At 41.6% G+C, this 13639-nt stretch overlaps 1 protein-coding gene across 3 annotated transcripts in view; it reads right to left on the bottom strand.

Moving 5' to 3' along the window:
* Positions 1-13639, bottom strand: part of LOC115192863 (neuroplastin) — a 50842-nt gene that overhangs the window by 20814 nt on the left and 16389 nt on the right. The gene's annotated exons all lie outside the window — the stretch shown is intronic.

Genomic DNA, 13639 nt, shown 5'->3' on the forward strand with positions numbered 1-13639 from the left:
CCTGAAAATATACCTCTCTGTTGATATCACATACATTATCCAACATTTCACACATATTGTCTAGTCCAAATACTGACGCTTACCACTTGGTGGTTTCTATAGCAACTTCCTTCGAGAATAGGCTTTAGATTAGGCAGATTAACCTGTAGCCATACTACTTCCACATCATCTGACATGACATCCTCTCTCAGCCTAACAGGAATATGACTCTGGACATACATGGCAACACTTCCTCCATTTGCATTTCCACCTTTCCTGTATAGCAACACTTCCTCCATTTGCATTTCCATCTTTCCTGTATATTCTATAACCATGTATAGCTACAACTTTATCATCAAAGGTATCTTGGACAGGTCGCAGTTGTAAATGAGAACTTGTTCTCAACTGGTTTACCTGGTTAAATAAAGGTAAAATATATATATTTTTTAAAGGAATTATCTAAGTGTGTTTCAGAGATGGCCGAATATGAATGTTTTCTGACGTTAATAAGTTGTCAATTTCATGAACCTTGTTTCTCAAGCTACATATATTAACATGGGCTATTTTTTGCACTTTTATGGGTTGCTTGTTTGTTTTTAGTGCTATTCTGAGAGGCATGTTCCGAGGTAGACATGTCAGTGACATTTACTTTTTTGTCAATAATACTGACTGGGCTGCCCACAATGGGCTTCTTCCTAAGGCAGACAGTTTCAAAGCAAACAGTGGAATTAAATTCTATGTGGATATGATTATTGCAGACAATAACATCAGAGCTAACTGGTGAAGGAACACAGATTAGGTTACTTACATTCACTGCACTTGTATTTCTCTGGGAGATAAGACGATATAATATGATACAATACAATGTAATACGATACAATACAATACGATGTAATACGATATGATGTAATACGATGATATACGATACAATACAATATGATACAATACAATACGATACAATATGATACAATACAATACAATATGATACAATACGTTGTAATACGATGATATACGATACAATATGATACAATACGATACAATACAATACAATATGATACAATACGATACAATATGATACAATACAATACAATACGATACAATATGATACAATACAATACGATACAATATGATACAATACAATATGATACAATACAATGTAATACGATACAATACAATACAATATGATACAATACGTTGTAATACGATGATATACGATACAATATGATACAATACGATACAATACAATACAATACAATATAATATGATACAATACAATACGATGTAATACGATATGATGTAATACGATGATATACGATACAATACAATATGATACAATACAATACGATACAATATGATACAATACAATACAATATGATGTAATACGATACAATACAATACAATGTAATACGATGAAATACGATACAATATGATACAATACGTTGTAATACGATGATATACGATACAATATGATACAATACAATACGATACAATATGATACAATACAATACAATACGATACAATATGATACAATACAATACAATACAATATGATACAATACGTTGTAATACGATGATATACGATACAATATGATACAATACGATACAATACAATACAATACAATGTAATACGATGTAATACGATACAATACAATGTAATACGATACAATACAATACAATACAATACAATACAATGTAATACGATGATATACGATACAATATGATACAATACAATACAATACGATACAATACGATGTAATACGATGAAATACGATACAATATGATGTAATACGATACAATACAATATGATGTAATACGATGTAATACGATACAATACGATGTAATAGAATATAATACGCTGTAATACGATATAATATGATGTAATACAGTGATGGCTTCTACAAGGGAGCTGGTGGTGGTCCTGGAGGTTTTGGAAGGGTGGCTTTTGGAAGTGCACAGGTATAGCTAGTTGAGTTGCTAACCCCATGAGGGCTGGTATAGTCGTGTAGCATCAACCATGTTGCTTACACCTCACAGATGTACAAAACATCAAAAGGGTCACTCCTGTCTCAGCCTCCAGTATTTATGCTGCAATAGTTTGTGTCGGGGGGGCTAGGATCAGTCTGTTATATCTGGAGTAATTATCCTGTCTTATCCGGTGTCCTGTGTGAATTTAAGTATGCTCTCTCTCTAATTCTCTCTCTCTCTCCCTCTCCCTTACCTCCAGGAGGACCTGAGCCCTAGAACCATGCCTCAGGACTACCTGGCCTGATGACTCCTTGCTGTCCCCAGTCCACCTGGTCATGCTGCTGCTCCAGTTTCAACTGTTCTGCCTGTGGCTATAGAACCCTGAACTGTTCACCATACGTGCTACCTTATCCCGGACCTGCTGTTTTCGACTCTCTCTCTCTACCGCAACAGTTTTCTCTAACTCTGAATGCCCGGCTATGAAAACCAACTGACATTTACTCCTGAGGTGCTGACCTGTTGCACCCTCTACAACCACTGTCATTATTATTATTTGACCCTGCTGGTCATCTATGAACGTTTGAACATCTTGGCCATGTACTGTTAGAATCTCCACCCGGAACAGCCAGAAGAGGACTGGCCACCCCTCAGAGCCTGGTTTCTCACTATGTTTCTTCCTAGGTTCCTGCCTTTCTAGGGAGTTTTTCCTAGCCACCGTGCTTCTACATCAGCATTGCTTGCTGTTTGGGGTTTTAGGCTGGATTTCTGTATAGCACCTTGTGACGTCAGCTGATGTAAAAAGGGCTTTATAAATACATTTGATTGATTGATATGGGGAAGGGGTAGGGAGTGAATTGGGACTGTCTGCTAATGAAGCCGCTAACCCTGAGGGGCGTGGGGGTTACTCTACTGTCTCTGACCACTCACTCTGCAGCATAGTAATGGTAGCCTGTGCTCTGATCCAGGCAGAGTTTTGGTGCAGATCGTTTCTCCTCGGATCATTACTGGCCCGACATTCGTACGTCCCAAAATCCTCCAGACCGAGAAGTGTGACGCCCAGAATGCTCACGCCGTTGGTGCCGTACGCCGTGTTGATGGACACGCGACGTTTCCGGGCGCCGTCCCAGAGCTGGCGGAAAGAGTCGGCCCGATTGATTTCAGCGTACCACCACTGGACCTCTGGGGTCGGGTTACCGACCACGTCACAGTACAACTCAAAAGTGTCGCCTGTTAGTTTGGTCTCAGACAGGGGAGACTTCACAAAGCCAGCTGTGGAGGTGGAGTAGTGGAGTAGTGGAGTAGTGGAGTAGGAGTGTAGCCATCCACAGGAGAGGATGAGAGTAGTGTTGCCATCCACAGGAGAGGATGAGAGTAGTGTTGCCATCCACAGGAGAGGATGAGAGTAGTGTTGCCATCCACAGGAGAGGATGAGAGTAGTGTTGCCATCCCAAAGGAGAATAGTGTGTAACCATCCAAGTGAGCCGGAGAGGGTAGAGATAAAGGGTAAGTGTGCAGGATGGATGAAAAGGTGAGAGAATGAGAAAGGATAAACGAAAGGAATCAGTTGGGAGGGAAAGAAAGAGAAGTAAAATGTTAAATCATAAGGTAGAGTCAATCAGAATCAGAAAAAGATGACAGCAAATAATATGGTGATGTTAGAAACCAAGATGAAGTGAGTAAAATAAAACATTTAAAACCATAATAACCTTTGTGTTACACCGTCAGTGACCTAAATGGGGCGGCAGGGTAGCTTAGTGGTTAAACGACTTTAGGTCTCATTATAATAAATCCTCTATATTATTTATAATTACTATTAATACGATTATTATCTATAATTAGTGTTAATATTAAACCATCCAGAATAGACTACCACAGGCATATTGTGAAACCGTAAACGTCAACATTCACTGGCTGTCTGCATATCAGTTGGCGGTAACATCAATACGATCTCCAATTTCTATACCTGTTATTTCTGGGACATTGTCATTCAAAATGTCAGACGATCGTCATTCCTATCCCCCGACTCTGAGGATGCCTAATGAGGCCCAAATGGCACCCTATGTCGTGCACTACTTTTTGGGGGAACAGATAAATAACAGTACTGCCATAGCAACTGAACATTTGAACCCGTGACGTTGTCATCATGCATATCACCTCCTTTGAAAAACAGTGTTTGCATCCCAAATGACACCCAAACAAATAGTGCACTAAATAGGGAATAGGGACCCAAATAGTGCACTAAATAGCGAATAGTGACCCAAATAGTGCACTAAATAGGGAATAGGGACCCAAATAGTGCACTAAATAGCAAATAGGGACCCAAATAGTGCACTAAATAGGGAATAGGACCCAAATAGTGCACTAAATAGGGAATAGGGACCCAAATAGTGCACTAAATAGCGAATAGGGACCCAAATAGTGCACTAAATAGGGAATAGGGACCCAAATAGTGCACTAAATAGCGAATAGGGACCCAAATAGTGTACTAAATAGGGAATAGGGACCCAAATAGTGTACTAAATAGGGAATAAGGTGCGGGATGCAATACTTGTCCTCTAATGACTTTTCTGGGCTTGTGTCTGGATCATAATGCTGCTCACATCCACAATGCAGCCAGCCAGGCAGTAAGACAGTAATACCATTACCCAATAGCAGTTATACTATTAACCTACTACAAGGTCTACAAACATTATAGACCATCAGGAGACTGAAAAGATTTTGCATGGGTCCTCAGATTCTCAAAAAGTCCTACAGCTGCACTATCGAGAGCATCCTGACTGGTTGCATCACCGCCTGGTATGGCAACTGCTCGGCTTCCGACCACAAGGCGCTACAGAGGGAAGTGTGTACGGCCCAGTACATCACTGTGGCCATGCTTCGTGCCATCCAGGACCTCTATACCAGGCGGTGTCAGAGGAAGGCCCTAAAAATTGTCAAAGACTCCAGCCACCCTAGTCATAGACTGCTCTCTGCTACCACACGGCAAGTGATACCGAAACTCCAAGTCTAGGTCCAAAAGGTTTCTTAACAGCCATAAGACTCCGGAACAGCTAACCAAATGGCTACCCAGACTATTTGCATTGCCCCCGCCCCCCTCTTTTATGTTGCTGCTACTCTCTGTTAATTATCTATGCATAGTCAGTTAAACTCTACCTACATGTACTGTACATATTACCTCAATTACCTCGACTAACCGGTGCCCCCGTACATTGACTCTGTACCGGTACCCCCTTTATATTGCCTCACTATTGTTATTTTACTGATGCTCTTTAATTATTTGTTACTTTTATTTATACATTTTTTACATAACACTTATTTCTCTTAAAAGTGCATTGTTGGTTAAGGGCTTGTAAGTAAGTATTTCCCTGTAATGTCTACATCTGTTGTATTTGGCGCATGTGACAATTTGATTTGATTTGATCTCTGGTAGCCTAGTACATACAGTATAGTAATTTCTTAATAACAAATGCCTCTTTTAAAATGCCTCTCCTTTGAAATGATCCATATTATGTTGGGTGAGGGCTGGACAGATTTTTTGAGTGCTTTGCTCGTGAGAGAAATTCTGTCTTTCATACCGACTCTTGATTTGAACCTGTGACCTTGGCATCATGCATAGCAATCAGCTCCTGGATATCACCAAATCTCCTATACATGAATTACTGCTATTGCTGGTTCATTGACTAGAGCACTGACTGGCTGGCTCCCTTAGTCAACTGCTAGTCAGGGTTGGGCTCAAGTCAGAATTGAGTTGTGAATTGGTCATTAATTCTAATTTGATTATTGAATTGGCCACACCCCACAGGAAGCAGAATTTTAATCGAATTTTAATTAGGGTACACTGCATTCGGAAAGTATTCAGACCCCCTTCCCCTTTTCAACATTTTGTTATGTTACAGCCTTATTCTAAAATGAATTAGATTAGATTTCCCTCATCAATATACACACAATACCCCATAACGACAAAGCAAAAACTGGATTTTCGAATTTTTTTAAACTGAAATATTCTATTTACATAAGTATTCAGACCCTTTACTCAGTACTTTGTTGAAGCACCCTTGGCAGCAATTACAGCCTAGAGTCTTCTTGGGTATGACGCTACAAGCTGGGCACACCTGTAATTGGTTGAGTTTCTCCCATTCTTCTCTGCAGATCCTCTCAAGCTCTGTCAGGTTGGATGGGGAGCGTTGCTGCACAGCTATTTTCAGGTCTCTCCAGAGATGTTAGATTGGGTTCAAGTCCGGGCTCTGGCTGGGCCACTCAAGGACATTCAGAGACTTGTCTCAAAGCCACTCCTGCATTGCCTTGGATGTGTGCTTAGGGTCGTTGTCCTGTTGGAAGGTTAAACTTTGCCCCAGTCTGAGGTCCTGATCGCTCTGGAGCAGGTTTTCATCAAGGATCTCTCTGTACTTTGCTCCGTTCATACTTTGCTCCGTTCACCTCAATCCTGACCTGTCTCCCAATCCCTGCTCCTGAAAAACATCCCCACTGCAGAGATGGTTGTCCTTCTGGAAGGTTCTCCCATCTCCACAGAGGAACTCTGGAGCTTTGTCAGACTATCGGGTTCTTAGTCACCTCCCTGACCAAGGCCCTTCTCCGCTGATTGCTCAGTTTGGCCAGGCGGCCAGCTCTAGGAAGAGTCTTGGTGGTTCCAAACTTTGGGGACCTTCAATGCTGCAGACATTTTTTAGTACCCTTCCCCAGATCTGTGTCTCGACACAATCCTGTCTCGGAGCTCTACGGACATTTCCTTAGAACTCATGGCTTGGTTTTTGCTCTGACACGCACTGTCAACTGTGGGATCTTATATAGACAGGTGTGTGCCTTTCCAAATCATGTCCAATCAATTGAATTTACCACAGGTGGACTCCAATCAAGTTGTAGAAACATCTCAAGGATGATCAATGGAAACAGGATGCACCTGAGCTCAATTTTGAGTCTCATTGCAAAGGGTCTGAATACTTATGTAAATAATGTATTTACATTTTTTATTTTTTATACATTTGCAAAAATGTCTAAAAACCTGTTTTTGATGGGTCATTATGGGGTATTGTGTGTATATTGATGAGGGAAATCTAATCTAATTCATTTTAGAATAAGGCTGTAACATAACAAAATGTGTAAAAAGTCAAGGGGTCTCAATACTTCCTGAATTCACTGTAAGTAGAATTTCATTCAATTAATGTGCATTTATTATTATATCATGTTATCAAAACTAAGTTTAACATGTTCTTCAAACATTTCATTTTTAATATTTCAAAAATAACTTTTCCAGAATACATTTGATCAACCACTCAGAATACAATGAAAGGGAATCTAACATCTCATGACGACAATAGAAACAAAATACTGCTTGACATCTTTGATTATAATCAAGCTAATATTTGAAATGGTATCTGTATTCTTTAGAGGTGACAGATGCTTTTGGCAAAATATTTGTCAAAGGAATGAGACTTACACGTTTCATGTCCAGTTTGAATTTATTTGAATTGGTTTGAATTAAATTCAAATTCCTGTAATTCAAATTCAATTCAAATTCTGCTTTCTGTGGGGTGTGGCTAATTCACATTCAAATTTCAATTCATGGGTTGAATTGAATTAAATTCAGAATTGACCCCAACCCTGATGCTAGTCACTGTGCTTCTGTATTCCTTGCTCTTTGGGGTTTTAAGATAGTAGTTGTCACAATGGGCTTTACAGATACCTAACTTTATAAAATATACTGCTCAAAAAAATAAAGGGAACACTTAAACAACACAATGTAACTCCAAGTCAATCACACTTCTGTGAAATCAAACTGTCCACTTAGGAAGCAACACTGATTGACAATAAATTTCACATGCTGTTGTGCAAATGGAATAGACAACAGGTGGAAATTATAGGCAATTAGCAAGACACCCCCAATAAAGGAGTGGTTCTGCAGGTGGTGACCACAGACCACTTCTCAGTTCCTATGCTTCCTGGCTGATGTTTTGGTCACTTTTGAATGCTGGCGGTGCTTTCACTCTAGTGGTAGCATGAGACGGAGTCTACAACCCACACAAGTGGCTCAGGTAGTGCAGCTCATCCAGGATGGCACATCAATGCGAGCTGTGGCAAGAAGGTTTGCTGTGTCTGTCAGCGTAGTGTCCAAAGCATGGAGGCGCTACCAGGAGACAGGCCAGTGCATCAGGAGATGTGGAGGAGGCCGTAGGAGGGCAACAACACAGCAGCAGGACCGCTACCTCCGCCTTTGTGCAAGGAGGAGCAGGAGGAGCACTGCCAGAGCCCTGCAAAATGACCTCCAGCAGGCCACAAATGTGCATGTGTCTGCTCAAACAGTCAGAAACAGACTCCATGAGGGTGGTATGAGGGCCCGATACCCACAGGTGGGGGTTGTGCTTACAGCCCAACACCGTGCAGGACGTTTGGCATTTGCCAGAGAACACCAAGATTGGCAAATTCGCCACTGGAGCCCTGTGCTCTTCACAGATGAAAGCAGGTTCACACTGAGCACGTGACAGATGTGACAGAGTCTGGAGACGCCGTGGAGAACGTTCTGCTGCCTGCAACATCCTCCAGCATGACCGGTTTGGCAGTGGGTCAGTCATGGTGTGGGTGGCATTTCTTTGGGGGGCCGCACAGCCCTCCATGTGCTCGCCAGAGGTAGCCTGACTGCCATTAGGTACCGAGATGAGATCCTCAGACCCCTTGTGAGACCATATGCTGGTGCGGTTGGCCCTGGGTTCCTCCTAATGCAAGACAATGCTAGACCTCATGTGGCTGGAGTGTGTCAGCAGTTCCTGCAAGAGGAAGGCATTGATGCTATGGACTGGCCCGCCCGTTCCCCAGACCTGAATCCAATTGAGCACATCTGGGACATCATGTCTCGCTCCATCCACCAACGCCACGTTGCACCACAGACTGTCCAGGAGTTGGCAGATGCTTTAGTCCAGGTCTGGGAGGAGATCCCTCAGGAGACCATCCGCCACCTCATCAGGAGCATGCCCAGGCGTTGTAGGGAGGTCATACAGGCATGTAGAGGCCACACACACTACTGAGCCTCATTTTGACTTGTTTTAAGGACATTACATCAACGTTGGATCAGCCTGTAGTGTGGTTTTCCACTTTAATTTTGAGTGTGACTCCAAATCCAGACCTCCATGGGTTGATAAATTGGATTTCCATTGATTATTTTTGTGTGATTTTGTTGTCAGCACATTCAACTATGTAAAGAAAAAAGTATTTAATAAGATTATTTCATTCATTCAGATCTAGGATGTGTTATTTTAGGTTTCCCTTTATTTTTTTGAGCAGTGTACATTTGATTGGCTGATTGAATTTGATTCCTAGTACACCGACAGAATACACTGTGCAAAAAGCAGTCTTCTACGTATTTATGTTGCGGCCAAGATGGCAAGCTAATTACCAGTGTGGATTAATAAAAGAGGCTATAATCTGATGTAATCTAAAATGCCACCAGCCAGGCAGCAACTGAGTAGTATTACATAAAGATCAATCATTTGCAAATTCATCTTTTCTCAGAAATGATCCAGATTATTATTGTAGAGCTTGATAAAAGGGCTGATCCACATTATCATTGTGGAGCTCGATAAAAGGGCTGACCCACATTATCATTGTGGAGCTCGATAAAAGGGCTGATCCACATTATCATTGTGGAGCTCGATAAAAGGGCTGATCCACATTATCATTGTGGAGCTCGATAAAAGGGCTGATCCACATTATTATTGTGGAGCTCGATAAAAGGGATGATCCACATTATCATTGTGGAGCTCGATAAAAGGGCGGATCCACATTATCATTGTGGAGCTCGATAAAAGGGATGATCCACATTATCATTGTGGAGCTCGATAAAAGGGATGATCCACATTATCATTGTGGAGCTCGATAAAAGGGATGATCCACATTATCATTGTGGAGCTCGATAAAAGGGATGATCCACATTATCATTGTGGAGCTCGATAAAAGGGCTGATCCACATTATTATTGTGGAGCTCGATAAAAGGGATGGACACATGGTTAATGAGTTCTTTGCTTTGCTCGCAAAATAAATACTGTCTGTCATAGCGACTCAGGATGTGAATCAATGACCTTGTCATCACTTGGAATAATTTCCATCCTGATGCTGCACATCATCCTCTTCCAATGGAAACACTGACAACCTACAAACAAAATATATAAATGACGTGATCTATAGTTCACAGAATATAGAGATGACTAGCTCGTCAAACGCTACAGTAGTAGGTTGCACAAAGAGAAACCCTCAGTACATATAGCACTCCAATACTGATATCTGAAGATGTTGTTGAGTTCTGTCTCCTTGAGATATAAAAACAATAGACCTGGGAGAAGAGAACAACAATTGATTGCACGGCTACTGAGAGGAGGTAGCTGAGGCTAGGCGATGTGCTGTGCTGTGCAGTCTGAGAGAGAGAGAGAGAGAGAGGGAGATAGAGAGAAAAAAAGAGGGGGGGAGGGAGAGAGAGTGATAGAGGGCAAGAGGGAGAAAGAGAGTGCGAGAGAGAACACGAGAGAGAGAGAGAGAGAGAGAGAGAGAGATGTAGAAAGGGAGGGAGAGTGATGGAGAAAGAGTGTTACAGACAGAGCGAGAGAAAGAGAGAGAGCGATAGAGTGTGAGTAAGGGAGAAAACGAGAAAGAGAGAGTGGAGAAAGAGAGAGGGGAGGAGAGAGAGAGAGAGGAGAGCAGAGCAGAGAGAGAGAGCAGAGAGGGAGAGCGAGAGAGATGAGAGAGAGAGAGAGAGAGAGAGAGAGAGAGAGAGAGCAGAGAGGGAGAGATGAAAGAGATGTCTAGTTTGCTGCAGCTCAGTGTTCTGTCTCTCTAGGGAGGATGTGCCTCCTCCAGCCTCTGGCATAAACAGGAGAACCAACAGCCTGCAAGTGGAATGCTTTACTACTTGTTACAAGCATGTATGAGCCTTTATAATGTATTATTATGAGGCTAACAATATGTAATGCCTCTCCGTGTAAAATGACTATCTGGTTGTTATTTAGTTAGGATCATTAAGAGATGATAAAACAGTATAAGGGGCTGATACATGCTCATGACAAGTCTTATAATGCATTATAACTAGTGATGAGGTCAAAAAATCTATACAGTCACATATCAGGATATTATTTTGTATCGTATCGTTTTTACAATATCTCTATATTGTTGTTGCTAGTTGGCTGTACCTGCACCAGAACTCCTGTATTTTTCCTTCATAGCTTGTTCTCCATCTTCTTTTTAAATTCGGAGCCAATTTATTTTCAGCACTTTTATTTCCCTGACTCATCAAAACTAGTTTTCTCATGACTCTCTCTTGTCCCTCTGCAGCAGACATATAGTGAGCAATGTGTTTGGAACATAGAATCCCAATAAAATCACAGTATCGACTCGCAAAACATATAGAATCATGAGAATCGCAATACATATCGTATTGGCACCTAGGTATTGTGATAATATCGTATCGTGATAATATCGTATTGGCACCTAATTATCGTGATAATATCGTATCGTGGTAATATCGTATTGTGGTAATATCGTATCGTGGTAATATCGTATTGTGGTAATATCGTATTGTGGTAATATCGTATCGTGATAATATCGTATTGGCACCTAATTATCGTGGTAATATCGTATCGTGGTAATATCGTATCGTGGTAATATCGTATCGTGGTAATATCGTATCGTGGTAATATCGTATCGTGGTAATATCGTATCGTGGTAATATCGTATTGTGGTAATATCGTATTGTGGTAATATCGTATTGTGGTAATATCGTATTGTGGTAATATCGGGTAATATCGTATTGTGGTAATATCGTATTGTGGTAATATCGTATTGTGGTAATATTGTATTGTGGTAATATCGTATCGTGGTAATATCGTATCGTGGTAATATCGTATTGTGGTAATATCGTATTGTGGTAATATCGTATTGTGGTAATATCGTATTGTGGTAATATCGGGTAATATCGTATTGTGGTAATATCGTATTGTGGTAATATCGTATTGTGGTAATATTGTATTGTGGTAATATCGTATTGTGGTAATATCGTATTGTGGTAATATCGTATCGTGGTAATATCGTATCGTGGTAATATCGTATCGTGGTAATATCGTATCGTGGTAATATCGTATTGTGGTAATATCGTATTGTGGTAATATCGGGTAATATCGTATCGTGGTAATATCGTATTGTGGTAATATCGTATTGTGGTAATATCGTATTGTGGTAATATCGTATTGTGGTAATATCGTATTGTGGTAATATCGTATCGTGGTAATATCGTATCGTGGTAATATCGTATTGTGGTAATATCGTATTGTGGTAATATCGTATCGTGGTAATATCGTATCGTGGTAATATCGTATTGTGGTAATATCGTATTGTGGTAATATCGTATTGTGGTAATATCGTACCGTGGTAATATCGTATTGTGGTAATATCGTATTGTGGTAATATCGTATTGTGGTAATATCGGGTAATATCGTATCATGGTAATATCGTATTGTGGTAATATCGTATCGTGGTAATATCGTATTGTGGTAATATCGTATTGTGGTAATATCGTATTGTGGTAATATCGTATCGTGGTAATATCGTATCGTGGTAATATCGTACCGTGGTAATATCGTATTGTGATAATATCGTATTGTGGTAATATCGTATTGTGGTAATATCGTATTGTGGTAATATCGTATTGTGGTAATATCGTATTGTAAGGTCCCTGGCGATTCCCAGACCTAATTATACCTGCATCATAATACATTATACTGCAGATTTAAAGTAAAGTGTTACCAAACAAAACAAGCTTCATTAACAGTCTCCCACCTCACCACACCACACCACACCACACCTCAACTCACCACACCTCACCACACCTCACCTCACCACACCTCACCTCACCACACCTCACCTCACCACACCTCACCACACCTCACCACCACTCACCTCACCACACCACCACTCACCTCACCACACCTCACCACACCACACCTCACCACACCTCACATCACCAGACCTCACCACACCACACCACACCACACCTCACCACACCACACCTCACCTCACCACACCACACCACACCTCACCACACCTCACCACACCACACCTCACCACACCTCACCACACCTCACCACACCACACCTCACCTCACCTCACCACACCTCACCACACCACACCTCACCTCACCACACCTCACCACACCACACCTCACCTCACCACCACTCACCTCACCACACCACACCTCACCACACCTCACCTCACCACACCTCACCACACCACACCTCACCACACCTCACCTCACCTCACCACACCACACCACACCTCACCACACCTCACCACACCACACCTCACCACACCTCACCACACCTCACCTCACCTCACCACACCACACCACACCTCACCACACCACCCCTCACCACACCTCACCTCACCACACCACACCACACCACACCTCACCACACCACCCCTCACCACACCACACCACACCTCACCACACCACACCACACCACACCTCACCACACCGATAGCCCTACACAAAGAGGTGTCAAAAACACAACACCAACCCATCATTGCTGTCCTACTGTACCTTGTACAGCAGTACAATAAATCATCTTTCAACAAGGAAAAAGGCATTTTCCTCATCTCAGCTATTTTCTCAGTTACTAGTGTGACATTCTCATAAAATACATTC

This window comes from Salmo trutta, chromosome 4 (assembly GCF_901001165.1).
Source record: "Salmo trutta chromosome 4, fSalTru1.1, whole genome shotgun sequence".
NCBI lineage: Eukaryota > Metazoa > Chordata > Actinopteri > Salmoniformes > Salmonidae > Salmo > Salmo trutta.